The sequence below is a fragment of the Dipodomys ordii genome, unplaced genomic scaffold, assembly GCF_000151885.1.
Source record: "Dipodomys ordii isolate 6190 unplaced genomic scaffold, Dord_2.0 Scaffold83, whole genome shotgun sequence".
NCBI classification, from domain to species: Eukaryota; Metazoa; Chordata; class Mammalia; order Rodentia; family Heteromyidae; genus Dipodomys; species Dipodomys ordii.
In genome coordinates, this window is record NW_012267299.1 from 5,564,387 (window position 1) to 5,586,702 (window position 22,316).

Consider the following 22,316-nt stretch of genomic DNA (forward strand, 5'->3'; position numbering starts at 1 on the left):
TGCTCCCTGAGAAGGAGTGAGGACGTCAGGCTTCTACTGCCGAGTCTTGGTTCCTGGGTCGTCTCTGGTCTGCGAACTGCAGGATGAAGCTGTCTGCTCCTTGTTGGTTCTTGCTGGTGTTGAGTAGAATCCGCTCGCCTGCTGCGTCTGGCTCCTTCATCCCGGACTCTCTGTTGCTCAGGTATGGTGGCCCCGGCTGCGCTCGCCCGCCACCGCCACAGCTGCCGCCGCCGCGGCTGTTGGCAAGGGCTCAGAAGTGTCTCCTTGCCTGGGTTTCCTTCTCTGGCCAAACTCTCTGTCCTGTGATGATTCACTTGGTGTAATTCTCTGACTGTTCACTGGAACTCTAAAACTGCTTTCTATGCGAGAGCTTACTTAGACTCCAGCTTCTCCTCCACCATCTTTGTCATGGTAATTTTTATTGAGTTGTCTTTGCCAAGGAAAAACAACATATCCAAAGAAATAATATGGATAAAGAAAGACTAATGATTAGGTTCTCAAGTGAGTGAGAGCTTGGAAATGGAGCTAGCACTGCCATCTTTCCCCCCACATGTAAGAAATTAGCACCCATTAGTTGTACAAAGAGATCTCCTTTTGACATGTTCATAAAGTGTACTCTGTCAGACTCACCCCTCTCACTTTCCTATACCCATCTCTACAAGCTTCCTTGTTTATTAGCACTGCCATTTTAAAAGTCATGTTCAGTTGAATAGTCTGTCAACTAACAAGTATTTTATTTTTAGCAGGTTTGGACAGTATGGATTCATCTCTTTTCTAATGGAGTTCATTCATTGTTGGAGGGGAGATAAGATAGAGGGCCTAGACACGTGTATTGTCTATGTTTCTGCACTTTCTAAAATGCATTATGACAACACCTCAGCAGCTATCCTGTTGCAGGGCTTTTAGTTGTTGGCACTGCCTTTTCTGCCATGACCAGTAATGGAAGTGGAGCTAGTAATAACTCCTGGAATCTCCTCCATGTACCCTTCCTATGAAGTGTCCCTAATGCTATGGATATTGATTGGTATCCCTAGAGGTTTGGGGCTATATTCTAGCCATGTCCTCCTAAGGAAAGCAACTCCTTATTTTTATTTATTTATTTTTTTGGGTCCGGTCATGGGGCTTGAACTCTGGGCCTGGGCGCTGTCCCTCAGCTCTTCAGCTCAAGGCTAGCGCTCTACCACTTGAGCCACAGCGCCACTTCCGGCTTTTTTCTTTTTGCTTATGTGGTGCTGAGGAATCGAACCCAGGGCCTCAGGCTTGCAAGGCAAGCACTCTACCACTGAGCCACCTTCCCAGCCCCTCCTGATTTTTTTATATCAGAAATTTATGTGAATTTTTAATTCTATAGTTATTCATATCTAGCTTGACAAAAATTTAAATCATAAATTACAGGAAATGATAGACCTGATTTCTAGTTACTCATTAGTGAGTGAGTGAACTTCCTTTATGTAAGTCTCTTACTTATGGAGATGACAGATGAGTGGCAGAACTAGGACCACACACATATATAACAGCCTAGCTGTTATAAAATTTTATATAATATTTCCAGAACCCAAACTCATATCTATCTATCTATCTATCTATCTATCTATCTATCTATCTATCTATCTATCTATCTATCTATCTATCTATCTATCTACCTATCTATAATATATATTGAGATACGTAGGTGATAGATAGATAGATAGATAGAAAGAAAAATAGATAGATCTGCAGCCTTTTAGTTTTATGAGCTACATCAATGCAGCTCAGGAGGAGATTCAGGGCATTTTTTCACAAGTGTTGGCAATACATATTTTCTGACTAAAAGCTGGTCAAGTCACTCCTGTGATAGGGCCAGGGCAAACTATCTGCACCATTTTTACCAGTTCATTGAACACAGTGAAAAGATCAAAGGACAAGTGCTTTGGGTCAAAGTATTCTGGGTCAACACTGTGTCTACTATTTTAGTCAGATTTTGGTGCATTTTACCGCTTCTGCAATATTGTCACGTATTTAATGCTATTCATATGTAGGTTCATGCATTCCCCTGCTACCCAGACAATAGTAGGTTCAGGTATTGCTTTTCAATATTGTCTATTTGGAAGTCTTTCCACCAGGCAGAAACATAAAAACATCATTCAACTCTTTGAAGATCAGTCCAGGACTATTCTGTTGCCACTTTGGTCAGAAGGCAAATTTTCCCTTCTTAACCTCAGCTACACTTTTGTTGTCTAAAACTTCCACCTTCAATTTCAGGCACTTAAGGATGGTCAGGACTCTTAGATGGTTATTTTCAATTACTATGTCATCACCTGAAGGATCTCCCACCATCTCTAATCTTCAAGACCAAAAGTTCTTTTAATCATCTGGGTATTTCCCTTCTTTTCCAATTTATGTTTTTCCCTTGCACACTGTTCTCCCTTTCCACCTTGCCTTCAGGTCTTTCAATAGAAAGCATTTCTTTAGGTACAGGCTATTATCATCATCTTTCAGTTTTATTTCTTTTCCATTTTGGCTAGAAGAAGGGAAAAAGCATGGCTTTAAGAACAGCTGAGAAAGAAGAGTAGAAAGCACAAACTAAAACAAATTAAGATTCCAAAATGTAATTCTATTACACATTTTTCCTGTTGATTTTTTAAAAAAATTACTTTTGCTGGTGCTGGGTTTGAACTCAGGATATTGTGATTGCTTGGTTTGCTTCCTCGGATGGTGTTCCACCACTTGATCCATGGCCCCAGTTCCTTCCCATTAACTTTAAGGTAAAGTTAAGTAAGTGTCAATGAATTCTTTGTTTGCAAACGTTTTCCATTATCTCACATGAGACCACCCTTCTGTTCATCTATAACAGCTCTCAATACTGAAAAACTTTGGAAACATCTAAAAGATCTTCGGAACTTGTTGGAGCTCTGAAAATGTAAGTCTTGGTTCTTTCTTTGCGGGCAGGAAGGGCACAGTTCTTTTTGTTCCTCAGTATTCTGTAAAGAAGGGCTGTGTGGCAAAGAAACAGGTCGCATGGTTTCCCTTATTTGCAATATCTAGTATATGTCTGAGTCAAGCAGAAAAGGTCAGATAAGGTGATGTTAGGAAAATGAACCCTAAGATATATATTTAAATGTTTTTTTCTTTCGTGCATTTGTTTCTAACGCATTTATATGATTATTTCTTTGTTGCTTTGTATGTCCCTCCCCCACAGTATAACCCCTGCTTTCACTGTATATGATGTTGGTATAATTTCTGGAGGGAAGGGGAAAAACAAGTCATTTAAATAAGGATACAGGTGGACCCATTGCAGCAATGAGAAGTACAAGTTGTCATGTTGAAAACGAACTTTACAACTTTGGTGGGGGGGGGGAGGATTAGGTGAGGAGGGGCCAAGGGGAGGCTGGGAAGGGATGGGAAGGGTAAACAAAGGAGGAGGCTACAATGCTTGATAAGAAATATACTCATTATCTCGCCTATGTAATTGTAACCCCTCTGTACAGTATGTTCACAATAAAAAAAAAAAGAATGGCTGTGTGGCTGCTCTGTATGTTACAGCATACCATTCTCACTACATTTGGTGTAAAATATAGGCTACCTTCTTCTCCATACTGAAGTTCCGTATTGCAAGAGAATTTAAAAATTGCTAATGAAATGGAAATGTTTTCAGGAAAATGAATGATAGGAGAAAGGTCTCTGAGTTATAAATTAGTGAAGGAGTCTTGCCCAAATCTCTCTAGTGTCCTGACAGGATACAACTCAGCAAACCAGGACTGTGATGTTTGGATCTGAACAAGGGCAAGCTGGCACTAAGGTTTTCCTATAATAATGAGTCCTTCACACCCTGTTGATTCAAATCAAAGGAATCTACATCAGTTTTCACATCTCACTGATTATTTTGTATATGGTGCTGCATGTTCATTTAGGCTCAAAATTGTGTCCATATATTCTCTGCTTTCTATGATCTCTTTTGCTTCATTTGTTCTTCTGAAATATTAAAATATTTCTAATTGTTTGGGTGCCCAATTGTTCATAAAGTGGTTGGTTGGTTTGTGCCCAAATGTCATTTTGTTTAGAAAAAATCATTATCATTATCATGTTATGTGTTAATTTCATGACCATGAAAGCCCATTGAGATAAGAAATGCTTTCTCCTTGTTGAATAATTTTTCATTCAAATCCTTTAGTAGTTTTTTTTTTCTTTTGTGGTTGATGTGGTCTTAGTCAATGAGGTCAACAGAGTAGTTTTGTATCAGATCAGGCTGTACCTAGGGACCTTGAATGGAACAATTATAGCCAAAGAAAATTTTAGTTCACAGAACAAGTGCATGCATTCAATTTATTTATTTATTTGTTGGTTGTGGCGCCTGAACTTTGGGCCTGGACACTGTCCTTCAGCTCTTCAGCTCAAGGTTAACGTTCTACCACTTGAGCCACAACACCACTTCCAGCTTTTTCTGCTTATGTGGTGCTGAGGAATCGAACTCAGGGCCTTATGCATGCAAGATGATCACTCAATCACTGAGCCACCTTCCCAGCCCCATAAGTACTCTTTATTACTGGTGGTATCAACTAAATTGAGAATAACATTCTGAACTTAGAATCTGAAGACAAGTCTTTAGAATCTCCTATTAGAATTTTCTGACATCTGCATTTCCTCTTACAGCAAACAAAGCTACTTGCACTTCCTTCATTGTGTTAGAGAAAACTGGTCATTGTCCCCAGTTAATATGCTGTTTTATTGTCCAGAACAATTATTGTTGGGCATGAGGAGAGGACCAAAATGATAGCATTGACTTCAAAATATCTTACACAGCTTGGATTTGGCAGTGCTCAGGCCCAATACCTTTGTGAACATGGCAAGAAAGCTCCTTTTCTGGGCAGATTAATTATAAAAGAAATTCCTTCTTCAAGGTAATTCAGCACCTCCCAGGTTCTAGGCTGAATTTTGGATCCCTCAGTTTCTATTCAGTAGATTTATTTGTGTAGTGTTCACATATATATTGCCAAGGCTCCCAGTCAAGAGTGTTTTAAGAATCCCAAGATGCAGCAAGCCCAAAGCCACAGATTTTTCCAAAGGAAGGAGAGAGGAGTAATGTTAGAATCCTCCTGGTAATAATGCTGGGTGTGACAGGGTAGAGAGAAGTGGAACCTGGGAGAGTGTTGTAAACCATAGCAATAGGCAGGCACTTTTCTTTCTATACAACTTGCTTGAAATGCCAGTTGTATGAACGCTGAAAGGAGATATCCATTCTTCATTTCCCATGTCATTGGTGTTCATTGTCTGATATTTCCCCAGGCCTAAATGATCATGTTTATGGAACACCATTCCATTCTACTTATTACCAAATACTATTTTTGATGAAAATAGATTTAGGTAAGTAAAACTGTAAACATATTTAAGAGTCAATTCTTTCTTTTATTCTTGCACCTGTAGTACTCTGCTTCATTATTTCTTCTTTCTAAATTCTCCCTATTTTTCACACAGAATATGAGACTTTTACCTTTATTTTTGTCAGTTGTGGGACTTGAAATCTGGGCCTGGGTGCTGTCCTTCGGATCTTCTGTTCAAGGCCAGTGCTCTACCTCTTGAGCTATAGTGCCACTGCTTGTTTTCTGTTGGTTTATTGGAGATAAGAGTCTCATGGACTTTCCTGCCCAAGCTAGCTTTGAACTGTGATCCTCAGATATCAGCCTCCTGAGTAGTGAGGATTACAGGTGTGAGCCACTGTGCTCAGCCAGATTTTTACCTTTGTCTAAGTCTTCCTTTGATGATTACAGTTTTGTCCAGGTGTCTCCCTTCTCTAAACTTCAATTACAATTTGGTCTGTACTATGCATTTATTGTTTTCAGTTGTTTTATGTGTTTAAATCTTAACTTGAACAGAACTGTCATTTTCCAGACAGTTATATCTCTAATGTGTCTTACAGGCACAAAATGCCATTAAATCTTTAAGCTCCAATTTTGACTAGTGCTAAAATTGAAAATAATGATCCTAACAATTTCTAATTACTCATGGCCATTGCAAAGAGATACGTTATAGAAAACAAAACCAGCATACACCATAAAACAAAATCTCCCAGTTAATTGTTTTCACTTGCAACCCCATGAAGCCTTCTGTCAGAGCTTCTGATGAGCAGAAAACTTGACCTGCTTGTGTACTGAAGCATCTGCCTTTGCTGGCAGCCTAAGTGGCATAATAAGGAATAGTAAAAGAGTGAAATGAGAGGAAAGAGGAAGGTAATGACATTATAGGCCTGGATGATTTACCTGGCAGGAGTCACCGAATGGCAAGAATGATATGCTTATGAGTATTTCAGAATTTATATAGAACAGGTACAGTAAGACAGAAAGTTATACAGAAAAAATACAGCTAGAGACAAATGATATATTATGGACTAAACTTTCCATGTGGTTGATGGATTAACTTTTAAAGTATGAGGCTTGTTTGCATTTGGGTTAGAAGTAATTGAAAATGTATTGTAGACATTTTAGTATACTGTCTACCTACCAGAGATTTTTGGGGGAAACAAAATTATCCCTATATTTTAAGGCTTAAAATATTAAACACTATCTCTCAGTCTCTGTGAGTCAGGAGTCTAAGCAAGGCTTAGACGGTGTCTATGGCAGAGGGTCTTTTTTTTTTTTGTCAGTTGTGGGGCTTAAACTCTGGGCCTGGGCACTGTCCCTGAGCTCTTTAGCTCAAGGCGAGCGCTCTACCACTTGAGCCACAGCACCACTTCTGGTTTTCTAGTACTTTATTGGAGGTAAGAGTCTCACAGATGTTCCTGCTGGGGCTGGCTTTGAACCGTGATTCTCAGCTCTCAGCCTCCTGAGTAGCTAGGATTACAGGCATGAGCCATCAGCGCCCGGCCTGAGGGTCTTTTTTAAAGTTTACAGCCAAGTTGTTGGCTGGGGCTAAGGTCTCATATGAAGGCTAAGCTGGGGACCAAGATCCTCTGCCAAAATCACTCACATGGTTGTTGGTAGGCCTTGGTCCCTTGTTACATCATCCTTTACACAGAGCCACCTCATAACGAAGTTATGTACCTTCATATCAAGTGATTTAAGAGAGTACATGTGCCTCAAATGAAAGCCACAGTCTTTATAACTCAGAATCATTTAAGATGCTTTTATTACTGTTTTATTCATTAGAAGTGAATATCTGCAGTCCAGCCCACACTTAAGGAGAGAGGCTATAACAAGGATGTAAAAAGTAGGAATCAGGAACCATCCTAGAGTTTGGCAACTGACCCATGGTTATCTCATTTGAAGCCTGGATAATTTTCTCCACTACTGGAAATAAGTAGTAATCCCTCTGCTGGAATTTGGTGGGAAATGAAGAGATGTAGCCACACTTTTCACATTCTAGTTCCCAAATCAAAAACTTTTAGAGAAGTGGGATTTGTATCTCATATTCTCCCATTTCCTGGGGAGAAAGCTAATTACAGAGAATGAAGTAAAGGTGCATAGTGAAACAGACACAAGGCATGGGCAAAGTTCTTTCTCTGATTTCCTATCTGGTCCTCTGCTTTTTGGGTTTTGTAAAAAAAAATCTGTATAGACTTTTAAATAAATGTTCCCTGACTCACTCATTCTTAAAATTAGCTCATGTTGGTTCAGATACATGTTTGGAGTCCTTCTATGTCATCTTAAGTATAATATAATAAATAAAATTAAAATTTAGCATATAGGCATTCATTCACTTCAAAAATATTTAATGAATACATAATCTATGCAAAGCACTGTCCTCATAGTGGGGAAACACTGATGACAAGGACCCCTCCCTGCCTTCCTGGTTCCTACTGTCTACCTCAGTTAGTCTTTTCTTTTTTTTTAATTTGGTGCTTTTACTGGGGGTCGAAGTGGAGGTCAAACTCAAGGTCTTGCACTCTTGCTCTATTTTTTCTCACTCATAGCTGCCTCTTATCCCTTTAGCCGCATCTCCAATTCCAGATTTCTGTTGGTTAACTGGAGATAAAAGTCTCATGAATTTGTTTGTCTTGGCTTTAAACCAAGAACCTCTCAGCTTCTTAAGTAGCTGGGAGTATAGTCATGAGCCACTGGTAACTGACTTCAGCTCAGTCCCTCTGAAACTCTGATGCAACTGACTTATGGAGCTATGATTTTTAAAAAATCCTTACTTAAAGTAGTTGTATATTTTTGTGCTGTTTTAGATTCAGTCTTTGTATTCTATGTTTTCCTTTTAAATATCTGTTAGTTTCTTTTGCCTTCATTTTTACTTTGTGGGTGTTTATGCTATTTTCTGTGGACTTAGACATGAAGCAATTCACCATTGTTAGGATTATCTGCAAAGTAACAATATAGTTGTTTTATGAGATTTGTCTACATGCCTTCGTCTATCTATTCTGTTGATGCTCAGTAGGCTTTCTTGCCGACTTTATTTTTATTCATGCCCTAGATAACACAGATCTCCGGAGACACTTCAATGTATATTCACTTTTAAAGGTGTCACCGTGGGAGGCTATGCACTGTTTTCAGTGACCTGCCAATGTTCCAAATATTTGGAAGATATGTAACAATTGAGGAAGCTGGCTAGTATCATACTAAATGAATAGGAAAATGAATTTCTTTTCATCAACTATTCTTTCTCTTCCTTAATGTGAACTATACTTCCTTGTTTTGCCTTAACTTTTGATTTGGTTAAGTGATTTGGTGAACGGAATTTGACTGAATGAAGCACAAATAGAGGCTATTTGCATGCTTGTGAAATATGCAGAAAACAGTGGGCCCAAGAGAGTCATTGTACTACAGCCTAGTCCCCAGATCAAGATATGTAGAGCAAACACAATCCAACCTGAGCCCTGGAGTCCAACCACCCAACTCAGCTGGACACAGGCCCTGGCCCACCTATAACCCTCAAGTGAGAAAGATGCATGCTTGCTTCTATAAGCCATAGACTTTTGGAGCAGTTCATTGCACAATATTATTGCAGTGACAGCTGTCTACAACAATGAAATAAGAGTATCAAAGTAAAGGAGTGTTGTGAAAAACAGAATAATGTCCAAGTCTTAATACTTAGAAGCTATGAATATGTTATCTTACATGACAAAAATGCTTTCAAAGATAAATTCAGGATCTTGAGAAGAAAAGATTGTTTTAGGTTATCAGGTTGATGCTAAGATAATCACAATAGTGCTTAGGTGAGGGAGACAGAGGGCTAGAGTAAGAGAAGGAGATGTGACCATGGCAGCAGAGGTAGGAGGGATGGCGTCCTGAGCCAAGGAATGTAGACAGTTGCTAGACTCTGTAAAAGAAGAGATCCTAGGAAGAAATCAGAATTGCTGACATTTTGATTTTAGCCCTGTAAGATTTACTTGAACTTCTGACTTCCAGAATTATATAATGCTTTGGCATTGTTTTAGCCCTCTTAATTTTACTCATTTTTTAAAAATTTATTTTGGCCAGTTGCGGGGCTTGAACTCATAATAAATTTGTTTTAAGAGGGTGTGAATGAGAGTGGGAGAAAGGTCCATGTTAATGAAATACCAAAATATAAAGTATTTTATAATACAAACAGATGTATTGCTTTTGTCATGAAAGCAACCAAATTTATGTTAATAACGCATTAACTAAGTTTCTTAGTTCATGATGCTTTAAAAACACACCTATCTACATTTTATGTATAGAGACTTGGTCTAGAAAGAACAAGCATGAGAGGTTAAAAAAAGGAAATATGTATTTAAAAAACATTGAATTTACCTAACATACTTTATTTTCTCACCTTTGGGAGATTAATCTCCTAGAATTAACATTGTACTATTTTTTTCTATACTGCTGTATTTAGGATACTTTTTAATCATTGAAGTTTCAAATATAAAAACAGAGAATATAGTACAATAAGCTCCTATGTCCCCCTGCTTGGTTTCAGCTCATGCAAGCTTGCATTACCATACTTCAGCTCACTCTCTTCACCCCCAACAATTCTTTAAAGGCATACTCCAACATCGTTTTTTAAACCAAGCATGTCAGTCTGCATTGTCAATGGTAAGGGAATCTTTTACAAAACCTTATAGTGCTGACAGCATCACACCTAATAAATCTAACAATAATTTTTAATACCTTCACAGAATCAGTTCAGGTTCTGTAGAATTGGTATTTTTAGGAAACTCCACAGGAGATTTCCTGTTCGTCTGTGGTCATAATTCACTGCATTAAGCACCATTTTATAGTGTGTTATTGCGGAGATACAAGGGAAGGCTTAAAGATGCTCCTATTCAGTTAATTCTTTGAAGTGTTTTATACAAACCTATGGAATTTTACCTGATCAATTATGTATTAAATGCTTAGCATATGTTAGGAGAGGGTAGACAGAAAGGAAGAGGTATGGTTTCTGACTTATAAAAGATTGATGAGATGGGAAAAGGAAGAGGTACCTGACATGGCTGGTGACATGGAAGCTTATATACAACAGCCAGAGGCGGGCAGCAGCTTGGTGGCCTAGATTAGCAAGTTCGGCTTGTAGGATCTGGAAGCCAGTTGAAAGGCAGGCAATGTGTCAGACACTCAGTTTATAAGGATACAAGGCCGAGAAATGCCAATGGAGGCACTAGAAACATGGCATAGGCCAGCAAAGATCAGTGGCTCCAGCCCCATGTCTTACTAAAAGCAGTCTAGGCTCTGGTTACTGTGTGGAGATCCACACTATATAAAGAAATAGTTGGTAATGCTTTCCTTGTATTAGATGTTCTCCTGTCAAGACAGGAGACCTTAGAGTGCATGGGAAGGTGGCTCTGCAGGACTTGTGAGTGAAGAGACAGCATGTAGCTGAGGAAAAGCTCCTTCATTCTGGTCATTATCAAAATTAATCTCAAGGTAGACCTCCTGTTCATGAGGCAACTGTGACTAGCTAGTTACATGGACGGATTCTACTGTTCAAATAACCACAGAGGAAAGCATCTACATTCTAGTCTTCCTCAGGCCCCACCCCTTACTACTGAGAAGAGGACCCCAGGAGAAGAAAGGGCTGGCAGGGGAATCTACTGGGGGATGGGCTAGTGTGTGTATGTGGTCCTTTGCTGTGGGACATTTTCTGAACAAGCTCCTGGCCATAGAACCAAGGGCAGAAGCAGTGTGGTAGAGAAGCAGGATCAGAATCCAGAACCACCAAATCCAAGCCCTCCTGGGACCCTAGTTGCCTTCTTCTCTAAATACAAAATTGAAGTAATTACTGATCAAACGTGCTACGGAGATGAATAATGAAAAGCTAATAATTGTTTTCCTTCCCTTTTAAAGAAACACACCACACTCAGGCACCCATTTACAGATATTTTCAGTTAAAATGTCACATAATATTTGTTATATCAGCAGGAGAATGGAAATTGAGTTGGCAGTGAAGCATTGCACTGACAACTGTTACCTTGGAAACTGTAGTAAGCAATCATAATTACAATTAGCAAGACTCCCACAAAGTGTACATAAATATTCTCGTGCCACAGACGAGTGCCATGTATCAGACAGCAGAGTAAACTGTGGGACTGTCACCTCTTTCTCTTTGACATGTCCTTGTAGATATTAAGGCTCTGTTAAGAGACATTGCAGCTTCTTTGAATTTAGGGGCATGTATTTCATTTCTGTGCTGACTTGGAAGACTTGCAGCATAAAGACATTTGACATATAGCAGATTACATAAAAGCTTCAAGTGACCCTTAGTTGATGTATAACCCTTCTTGAACGGACTTTTTAAACAAAGCCCAATCTTAGAAGAAAATAAGGCAATTGTAAATAATAAATGGTACGGTAGTGCAATTACTAGAGGGCTCCCGGGAAAAGTGTTGTGCCACAGAGGAAGGGTGAAAATGTGTGATTTAATCATTTGCTGTTACTTGACTCTTGCTTTCTTCATTATTTCCGTGGAAGTGTTCCTTTCGATGCAGACTTCACTGTCAAATTGAAAGACGTCAGAGGAAGAATGAGCGATAGATTTGCTCTCACTTGGACACATCAGCGGTGTCCTGTCTTCTCTGGATTCTTTCACAAACAAGAGAGAAAGGCAGTTAAGTCAGAAGTGTGTTCAAGTCTGTATTTCTGAACAACTTAGGGGAACAAAGCTTTGATGGTAAATATGTCTTCCTAACAAAGCCATTGTTATTTTCAGGGCCACAGGGCATGCCAAAAACTCCATCCTGCTACACACAGTAGAGTCTTCTGTTCAGCTTGTCTGAGCATGTTGGCTGCCTAGGGCTCTCCAGATAAACACGTGCTGTGAGTGGTTGCCAGGATGTGAGGGGGAGCAAGGAGAAGAAATGTTGACATGCTTCCTTTGAGAGCAGAGGCCTTGACCTGAGCTTGAAAGAAGTCTGCTAACATGAGAGAAAGAAAATGACCTCTGAAATAATTACAAGAACTCAGGCTGCAGACATCAGTATCTTTAAGGAGAGTATGGGGGAGGGAGAGTGGAAGCAGGGGCCATATGTAGCCATCTGCCTCCCCCACCCCATAACATGGAGTCCTGTACTTAGGCTTCTGTTGGAGCCTTGTTTCTTGTAACAAAGGCTGGGTCATTTATTATGCCTGTCTCTGATCTGCGTAAGGGACCTACCCCTGCTATAGGATGATCCTACTCCAGGAAGGGTGATATCTCTTGGAACAAAAGGCACTTATAGGTCTTTTCCTCTTCTTATCCAGGCCCCAATTCTTATCATTCTATCTGGTCTGCCTCAGAAACAAAAATGACTGACATTGTCCAGAATCCCAAAACCATAACCATATGAAAACCAGACAAGTTGAATGTGTTATGGTGCCCTCATCACAATTCTATTGAAGTTAGGGAACTAATATCACAACTCTGGAGTGAACAGGCTAGGACTACCCCTTCATCTCAAAACTAAGAGGTTATATTTATGGGCAAATCATCCAACATAGAGTCTTTGCTTCTTTGAATCAAAAGTTGTTCAATTTCCCTAAAGAAGATCCCTCTGGAACTTTTGTTGGGGAGAAATACAGGCTGCCAATACAAGAGGGGACAGTGCAGGAGAGTAACACTCCTTAACATAACTGTTTTGAGTGTAGAAATTCAAAGATTTTCCAGATAGCCCAACATCTAAATAGTACCTTCTTGTAGCCAGGCAGATCAGATTTCACTTCCTCTGTAATCCCCCTGAACTCTATGTTTTGGGATATTGGTGCCTTGTCTCTGTTTTCATCCATCAGCAGCTCCTATCCATTTTCCATTAAGCAGAAATTTCTTGAAATCATTCATCCATCAGTGCAAGTGACTGAATGCCTCTCTCCTTTCCTCTTCAATTTTGGAAATACTTGAGAGGCATTTTTCAGCTTGCCACATCTCCTTTTAAACCACCACATATGACCAATCAGTAACAAGGGTCTAGGGACTGACTGTCTTGTCTAGTGGCCCTCACTTCTGGAAGGCCTTAAGAATGATCAAAGTTTTGGCTCCATTTTGAGGCAAGGAGAATAAAATATTCTGCATTAGTTCTGAGAATTATTGTTTATAAAAGCTGTTTTCATAACAATTTTAGCTCACAGAAATATTGCAAGAAAGGTTCAAATAACTCACATATACTCTTGATTCACCGAATGATTCATGGACTATTTACTACATAATTCTCTGTTTACTTTTTATTTCTGAATTTTTGATGGTAAGGCTTTTATGCCTAAAGATTCTTGAATCTGTACATCCTAAGAATATTCTCTTTTACAGTCACAGTGCCATTTCCAGAATCAGGATTTATCATGGATAAAGCATAATTTACTTCCAATCAGGGATAGATGAGATTGTATCAGGATTGTGGTCCTTTTTAAAAAAATATTTCCAATTTGTCTGGAAAATCTTTGCCTATTTTTTTTTTAAGTTCAGCCTTTGTGAATTACCTTGTATTAAGTATGATTCTGGTCTAACACATGTAATTAGCTGGGTCTTGTTTGTGAATCAGATAGAAAAATCTTTTAACAGGTTCAGTCTATTTGTATATATTGACAAAGTTGAAGTGTCAGTCTAGCTCTGTAATATTATTTTGATAATAGTTATTATTTTATGTTACATTTGCATATTTTACTGCATATTATTTTCTTTTAAAAACAATTTTTATATTTAAAGTTATATATATGTTTAGTTTTAGAAGTTATTCTGTATTTAAGCCCATGCAGGTGGCTAGTATTAAAAATAAAACAGAAAATAACAAGTGTTGGTAAGATTATGAAGATGGTGAGATTGCAAAATGGTGCCACTGCTATGGGAAATAGTATGGTGGTTCCTCAAAAAAATTGAATTTAGAATTACCATATAATCCAGAAATCCTATTATGGGTATAGATATACATACATACATACACACACACACACACACACACACACACACACACACACACACACACACACACACACATATATATCAGCACTGTTTGCAAGAGTCAAGATGTGAGAGCAACACAGATGTCCATTCATAATGAGTGGATAAACAAAATGTAACATATATGTAATGTATGTATGCTATACACACATACATACATATATTCATACATATAATTTTCTTTTGGTGGGTCTGGGGTTTTAACGTAGGACTTCACACTTGCTAGATAGGAATTCTATTACTTGAGCCAGGGTCATTACACCAGTATAATGAATTCTTTTGTTGAAAAGAAAGGACATCATATTATGTGCACAACATGTATGAATCTTGAGGCTATTATGCTAAGTGAAATAAGCCATTACAAAAAGACAAATACTCCTGGAGTTGTGGCTCAAGTGGTAAAGCACTTGACCAGCAAGCTTGATACCATGATTTCAAACTGTTGTTATATACACACGTTTGTATGCATACACATACGGTTTGATTTCACTTTATATAAGCATCTACAGTAGTCAAATTCATAGCGATAAAAAATAGAAGCCAGGCACTGGTGGCTCATGCCTAAAATTCTAGCTATTCAGGAGGCTGAGATCTGAGGATCTCAGTTTGAAGCCAGCCCAGGCAGAAAAATCCCTATGAGACTCTTATCTCCAGTTGACCACTCAAAAATTGTAAGTGGTGTGGAACACTAGCCTTGAGCACAAAAAGGCTCAGGGTCAGCACCCAGGCCCTGAGTTCAAGCCCCATAGCTGACAAAATTAGAGTGATGCCAAGGGGGAAACGACAAAGAAAATTATTGCTTAATGAACTAGAATTTCAGTTCTGCAAAGAGGGAACATTTCTGGGTATCTCTGCTATATAACAACGTGGATAAACTTAACACTGCTGAATTGTGTACTGAAAAAGATTAAGGTGGTAGGGGAGGTGGCAGACAAATGGAGAGAGGAAGATTGGGCAAATATAATCATAATATTCAATATACATATGTGAGAATGGAACTAGATAACTTGAGGGAGTGGGTGGAGTTGGGGCAGATGGGGAAGAATAATGGTAGGGATGACACTGGTCAAGATGCATTGTACTGGAGAGTCGGGCTGAGAGGAGAGGGAAAGAAGAATGAGGGAGGAATTCAGGCAACAATTCATTGTATATAACACAGAATTGAGTGGGTTAAAATGGGGATGAAGATGTTGAAGTGGTGACACAAGATCAAGATGCATTGTACACATAAACTGCGTTCTGAAGTGGCAAAAAATACATAACCTAAAATTAAGCAAGGGAAAGAGTAGGTTGGAAGGGAATAGTGAGAACATTGAAAGGGATGATCAAGATGCACTGTATTCATACTGCTTTGGTTACTGGCAACTACTTTGCACAACTACTTAAAGATAAAAATATTCACAAAAAGATGCATTGTATTCAAGATTAAAACTACATTGTACTCATTATACAACTAGTTAGAGATAATCTAAAAAATGATTAAGTTGGTAACCTTTATGTTATATGTTTTTAACCATAACATAAAAAATATTCTTAGTCCCTTTTGTATTAAGCATTTTCTGTTTTTCTTTTGGAGTCAGCTTTAAGTGGCTTCCCTTGACTCTTACTGATAAGCAGTAGGTACTGAGCTTATTATGCATACTACATGCATACTTGTGTTTATCTAGGTGACTCTGTCCTAGCAGAATCATATACAGTTACAGCTGAGTCACTGGACAGCTCTTCCATACATCCCTCCCTTCCGTGTTTCTTCTTTTTTTTTTTTTTGGTCGTTCTTGGGGCTTGAACTCTGGGCCTGGGCGCTGTCCCTTAGCTCTTCAGCTCAAGGCCAGTGCTCTACCACTTGAGCTACAGCACCACTCCAGTATTCTGGTGGTTTATTGGAGAAAAGAATTTCATGGACTTTCCTGCCCAGGCTGGCTTTGAACGGTGTTCCTCAGATCTCAGCCTCCTGAGTAGCTAGGATTACAGGCGGAACCATCGGCGCCTGGCCCATGCTTCTACTTTTTTTTTTTTTTTTTTTGTCAGTTGTGAGGCTGACAGTTGAACTCAGGACCTGGTGCTGTTTCTGTGCTCTTTTGTTCAAGGCTAGTGCTCTAACTGCTTTGAGCCACAGGACCACTTCTGGTTTTCTGGTGGCTAATTGGAGATAGAATCTTACAGACTTTTCTACCCAGGTAGACTTCAACTCTCAATCCTCAGATCACAGCTTCCTGAGTAGCCAGGATTATAGACATAAGCCACCAGCACTGGCTCTATCTTGGGGTTTTAAAATCAGACTTTTTTTTTTAGACAAGATCACATTGTGTAGCTCAAACTGGCCCAGAATTCTCTATTTTCTTGCTTTAGCCTCCCAAGTACTGGAATTACAGGCATGAACCACCATAGTTGACTTATCTTTGAAGACTAAATTTTAGTACCACTTTTTATAAAAATACTTCAGCCCAAAATGGCCCTGCTTTCTTCTGAACACCCATGATACTAACATTCCTAATGACTCTTGTGCTCTTTTTTTTTTTTTTTTGCATGAGTTTAAATAAAATTAAACAGAAGCAGAAGCCCACAGATAGGTGAAGGAGAGAGCTGAGAGTTGACCTATGGGAGAATAAACAAGCACATTCTTTGCTTTGTAAACATGTAGATTTGCTTCAAACCTACTTTGCAACATCCTGTGTTACCCACTCTTCTGTTGTTTGGCAAGCTATGCATTTCACAAACCTATTATACTGAAAAGCAGGCATTGGGTCTTAAACATCTAGGTACTTGGCATGATACTGTTGGAAAGCAATAAATATTTCCTGTGTAATGGGATCCTTCTAATAATGGTTAGCACTTACTGGCTTACTATTTACTTGGCTCTGCTTTAAGTGCTTTATATTAAATCCTCACAGAAACCATATGAAGTAATCCTATTATTGGCTTTATTTTTACCACTTAGGCTCTAAAACAGGTTCAGAGAAGTAAAGTAGCTAGCCTAAATTGACACAGCATGTAGGTATCAGTAGCTGGTTGGGGTATAAATTCACACAGAATGTCTTCAATATTTGTGCTAGTCTGTTACTGTCTCTCATCTATGAATTAACAAAATACGATCGTTTAATTATGTGCTTAGAAATTGCAATTGTTCTTATTTTGTTCCCAGATATAGACCATACTGATATTTTCTGTTTCACTGAGTTTCTAAGCAAATGAATGTCAATGATTCCTTCAATGTTGAGCAGGTGGACTCTAGTGCCCTATGGGGTCAGCTTGCCTGCATTTTAAAGTTGACCCTGCCACCTACTTGATGTGTGGTCTTGAACAAGTCACTTAACCTTTCCTGTTTCTCATCTCCAACTTCTATCATTGGACATTTACATAGGATTTGTTGCCATAGTAATAGAAAATAATACTGACCTATCTCTCAGGAGTGAGTGTCATGGGGATTAACTAATTTACAGCTGTGAAGAGCTTTCAACATATGAACTGCTAAACAACAGTGAGATCATAAAGAGAATTTAAAACACCCTCAGCTTGTGGAGTGAGCCCACATTTGCTGCCCATCATTATATGTTTAACTATTAGTGTTACTACTCGTAATAAACTTTTATGAGGTACTTTAGGAGGTTGAAGTGTTTTTATGAGAGATAATTAGTTGTTCCAACCAGCTCTATGAGGTAGGTCAGTATTTTTTTAATCATCCCTATTTTAGAAATTACATTAAACTGGTGCATGCATCATTAAAAAAAACCTTTAAACTTCTTGATATTTGGAAGCATTTTGTGATTGGAGACAGCTACCTTACTTAACACAAAGATTTTGGTAGGTCAGAGGGAGTGTAAATTATGCTTTTGGTTCTCAACATAGAACATTCACAAGTCTTTATGTTTTTAATTATTTCAATGTTTGTGCAATGATTATATAGCAGTTGTTGTGCTAAGTTCCTTTGTGTACCAGTCAGGTTGCACTTAGGAAAATTAACTGCTTTGGATATTATAATCTTATTTGGGGAGCCAGTCCTGGGGTTTGAACTGAGAGCCTAGGCACTGTCCCTGAGCTTTTCTGTTTCAAGCTTGTCCTCTACCACTTGAGCCATAGCTCAATTTCTGGTGTGTGTGTGTGTGTGTGTGTGTGTGTGTGTGTGTGTGTGTGTGTGTGTGTGTGTGTGTTTAATCTGAGGTAAGCTTCTCATGGATTTATGGATTTTCCTGCCTGGGCTGGCTTTGAACTGTGATACCCAGAGCTCAGCCTCCTGAGTTAGGATTATAGGTATGAACCTCTAACATCTGGCTACCACTCTAGATATTTTAAACATAAGTTTAAGACAAGACATTGGTCACACTTGTTTTGAATGGGCTTTGAAAGCAAATGGGAAAGGGTAGGTGCTGGAAGAGCAATTAAAAGAGAGACTTATACCAAACATTAATCACTTCATGAATCATTTCTGAGTTTGGAGGAACAAAAGAGAGGTGAGTAGCTTACCAGTCTAGGCCACTATTTAATCCTGGGCTGGAACCATGGACAAGTAACTCCTACTGAAGGAGATAGTGTCATAGTGGGGAGGAAGCTATCCACAGAAATGCTGCGAGCCACAGTCTGAAAAGGTTTCTTCCTGCTCCCACCCCCTTGATCTTAAACTCACTCATGGGAAGTCAGAAGCACAGGAACCTGGGAAACGTGGGTTGAAGATTTCCATGGTCTACATGGCAGAAGAGAAGGGTGGATGTAAGACTGGGAGACAGCAGATATATAACTGGGCCCACTTATAAGAACACCAGTGTTTTGCTGGAGTTTCAGGGTGAAATATTGATACTGGGTTTAAGTAATGTCATCTTGTCCTCACCATCATCATTGCATCTTAATAAATGATGAAGACTTTTCAACCAGTCCAGGAAAGTCTTGCTCCAGGGAATTCTTGCCCTAAATCTACCCTCTATGCCCCCCCACCCCATGTCTGCCCCTCTTGCTTTGCTTCTGTGATCATGATTTTGATAGGTCTAGTTCTTCATATCAATCATGTGATTTTTGCCTTTATAAGCTTTGCATTAACTGCATTCAAGGCTGGGAGTTCATTGGGACATGAATCTGCTTGCAGTTTCTGACTTTGTAATAAAGACTCTAGATTCAACCTCTAAATGTGTGGCTTCTCTGTATCTCATGGATTGAACTCCCCGTATAACAAGAGAGGTTCAAAAACTAGCTCCAAGGTCTTTACTCCAACAAATGGTAGGCCTGCAAATTCTAGTTAAGGTTGCCAGCACCAAGTATAATGTGTTCTCCAGGTGCTATCTACAGCCCCAAAGAGGTTTCAGTGGCAGGATGCAAGGGTGGAATCACATTTATGATTGTTCTCAGTGCTACCACAAATGCAACACATGTTATTTGTACTTTTTTTTTTTTATGGTTCAGGGGCTTTGATATCAGGCCCCCGGGCATTGTCCCCGAGCAATTTTGCTCAAGGCTAGAACTCTACCACTTTGAACTACAGCTCTACTTCTGGTTTTCTGGTGGCTAATTGGAGACAAGAGGGTCCTACATTTTCCTGTCTGGGCTGGCTTTGAACCATGATCCTCATATCTCAGTCTCCTGAGTAACTAGGATTATAGGCATAGGCCACAAGTACCCTGCTGTTTGTAAATAATTAAAAAAATTTATATAGATAAATATCAGATTGAAATGAATTTTCTTCCCTTAGAATAAATTTGGAGCACCTTACATTATCTATATGGCTGAAAATTGAGAGTGTGGGGTCATCTTCCACTTGGTAGTTGTGTTCTTGTATTTGCAAGGAGCTTTAACGAATAGGTCAAAGTATTATTCAGAATCCCTAATTTATCCCAATAGGCTTAAAAAAATGTTACCAGGAAAGTATGAGGGCATAAAATTAGCCCTCAAAAATCAATGGCTTTTCTGTATGCCAACAATGAGAAGAGTGTGGCTGAAATCAGGAAAGCAACTTCATTCGTAATAGCCCCACAAAAAATAAAATACCTAGGAAGTAACTTAACCAAAGAAGTGAAGGACCTCTATGATGAAAACATTAAACACCTGAAAAAGGAAATTGAAGCAGAACTTAGAAAATGGAAATACCTCCCATGCTCCTGGATTGGAAGGACCAACATTGTGAAAATGGCAATACTTCCCAAGGCTCTCTACAAATTCAACGCAATACCTATCAATATTCCAACCTCATTCTTCAAGCAAATAGAAGAGGCAATCCAAAAGTTCATATGGAACAATAAAAGACCCTGAATAGCAAAAATGATCCTTAACAGAAAGACAGTGCTAGAGGAATATCAATACCAAATTTCAAACTCTACTACAAAGCCATAGTAATCAAAACAGCTTGGTATTGACACAAGAAGAGACCTCAGGACCAATGGAATACAATTGAAAACCCAGAAATGAATCCATAGACCTATAGCCACCTAATCTTCGATAAGGGAGCTAAAAAAATAGAATGGAAGAAAGACATCGCTTGCAGAAAACTAAAGCTAGATCCCTATATATCACCCTGCACCAGAATCAACTCCAAATGAATCAAAGACCTCGGAGTCAAAGCAGACACCCTGAAAACATTACAGGACAGAATAGGAGAAACCCTAGATCTCCTTAGCACAGGCTAAAATGTTCTCAATAGAGACCCAGAAACACAACAAATCAAAGAAAGGTTGGACAAATGGAATTGCATGAAGCTGCAGAGCTTCTGCATGGCAAAGGACATAGCTAGCAAGATCAACAGAAAGCCCACGGATTGGGAGAAGATCTTCACTAGCCATACAATGGACAAGGGTCTCATATCTAAAATATACTTGGAATTCAAAAAATTAAATCCCCCAACAACAAATCCTCAAAGAAACAACTGCCCAATAACTAAGTGGGCTAAAGACTTAAAGAGAAACTTCTCTGAAGAGAAAATAAGAATGGCCAATAGACACATGAAGAAATGCTCAACCTCTCTAGCCATAAAAGAAATGCGAATCAAAACAACATTGAGATACCACCTCACCCCAGTTAGAATGGCTATAATCAAGAACTCTAATAACAGATGGTGGAGGGGATGTGGATAGAAAGGAACCCTACTGCATTGTTGATGGGAGTGTAAAATTGTTCAACCACTTTGGAAAGTAGTATGGAGGTTCCTCAAAAGACTCCAAATAGAGCTCCCCTATGACCCAGCAATCCCACTTTTGGGCATTTACCCGAATGATCACAAACAAGACTATACTAAAGCTACCACCACAACTATGTTTATTGCAGCATTATTTACCATATCTAAGATCTGGAACCAACCCAGATGCCCCTCAGTAGATGAGTGGATCAAGAAAATGTGTGTGTGTGTGTGGTGTGTGTGTGTGTATGTAATGGAATTATCTGCCTCCATCAGAAAGAATGACATTGCCCTATTTGTTAGGAAATGGAAAGACTTGGAAAAAATTATATTAAGTGAAGTAAGCCAAGCCCAAAGAAACATAGGTCCCATGGTTTCCCTTATTTACAATATCTAGTATATGTCTGAGTCAAGCAGAAAAGGTCAGATAAGGTGATGTTAGGGAAATGATCCCTAAGATATGTATTCGAATGTTTTTTTCTTTCATGCGATTGCTTCTAACACATTTATAAGATTATTTCTTTTTTGCTTTGTATGTCCCTCCTCCACAGAGTATAACCCCTGCTTTCACTCTATTTGATGTTGGTATAATTTGTGGAGGGGAAGGGGAAAAACAAATCGTTTAAATAGGGATACAGGTAGACCCATTGCAACAATGAGATGTACAAGTCATTATGTTGAAAATGAACTTTACAACTTTGGTGGAGGGAGCTTGGGGAGGATTGGGTGGGGGGGCAGGGGGAGGAAGGATGGGAAGGGATGGGAAGGGGAAACAAAGGAGGAGGCTACAATGCTTGATAAGAAATGTACTCATTATCTTGCCTATGTAATTGTAACCCCTCTGTACAGTATTTTCACAAAAACAAAAACAAAAAAGTTCAGATAGACCCCTTCGTCTTTGTACTCTTTCTGTGCAAGCCTGCACATGGCC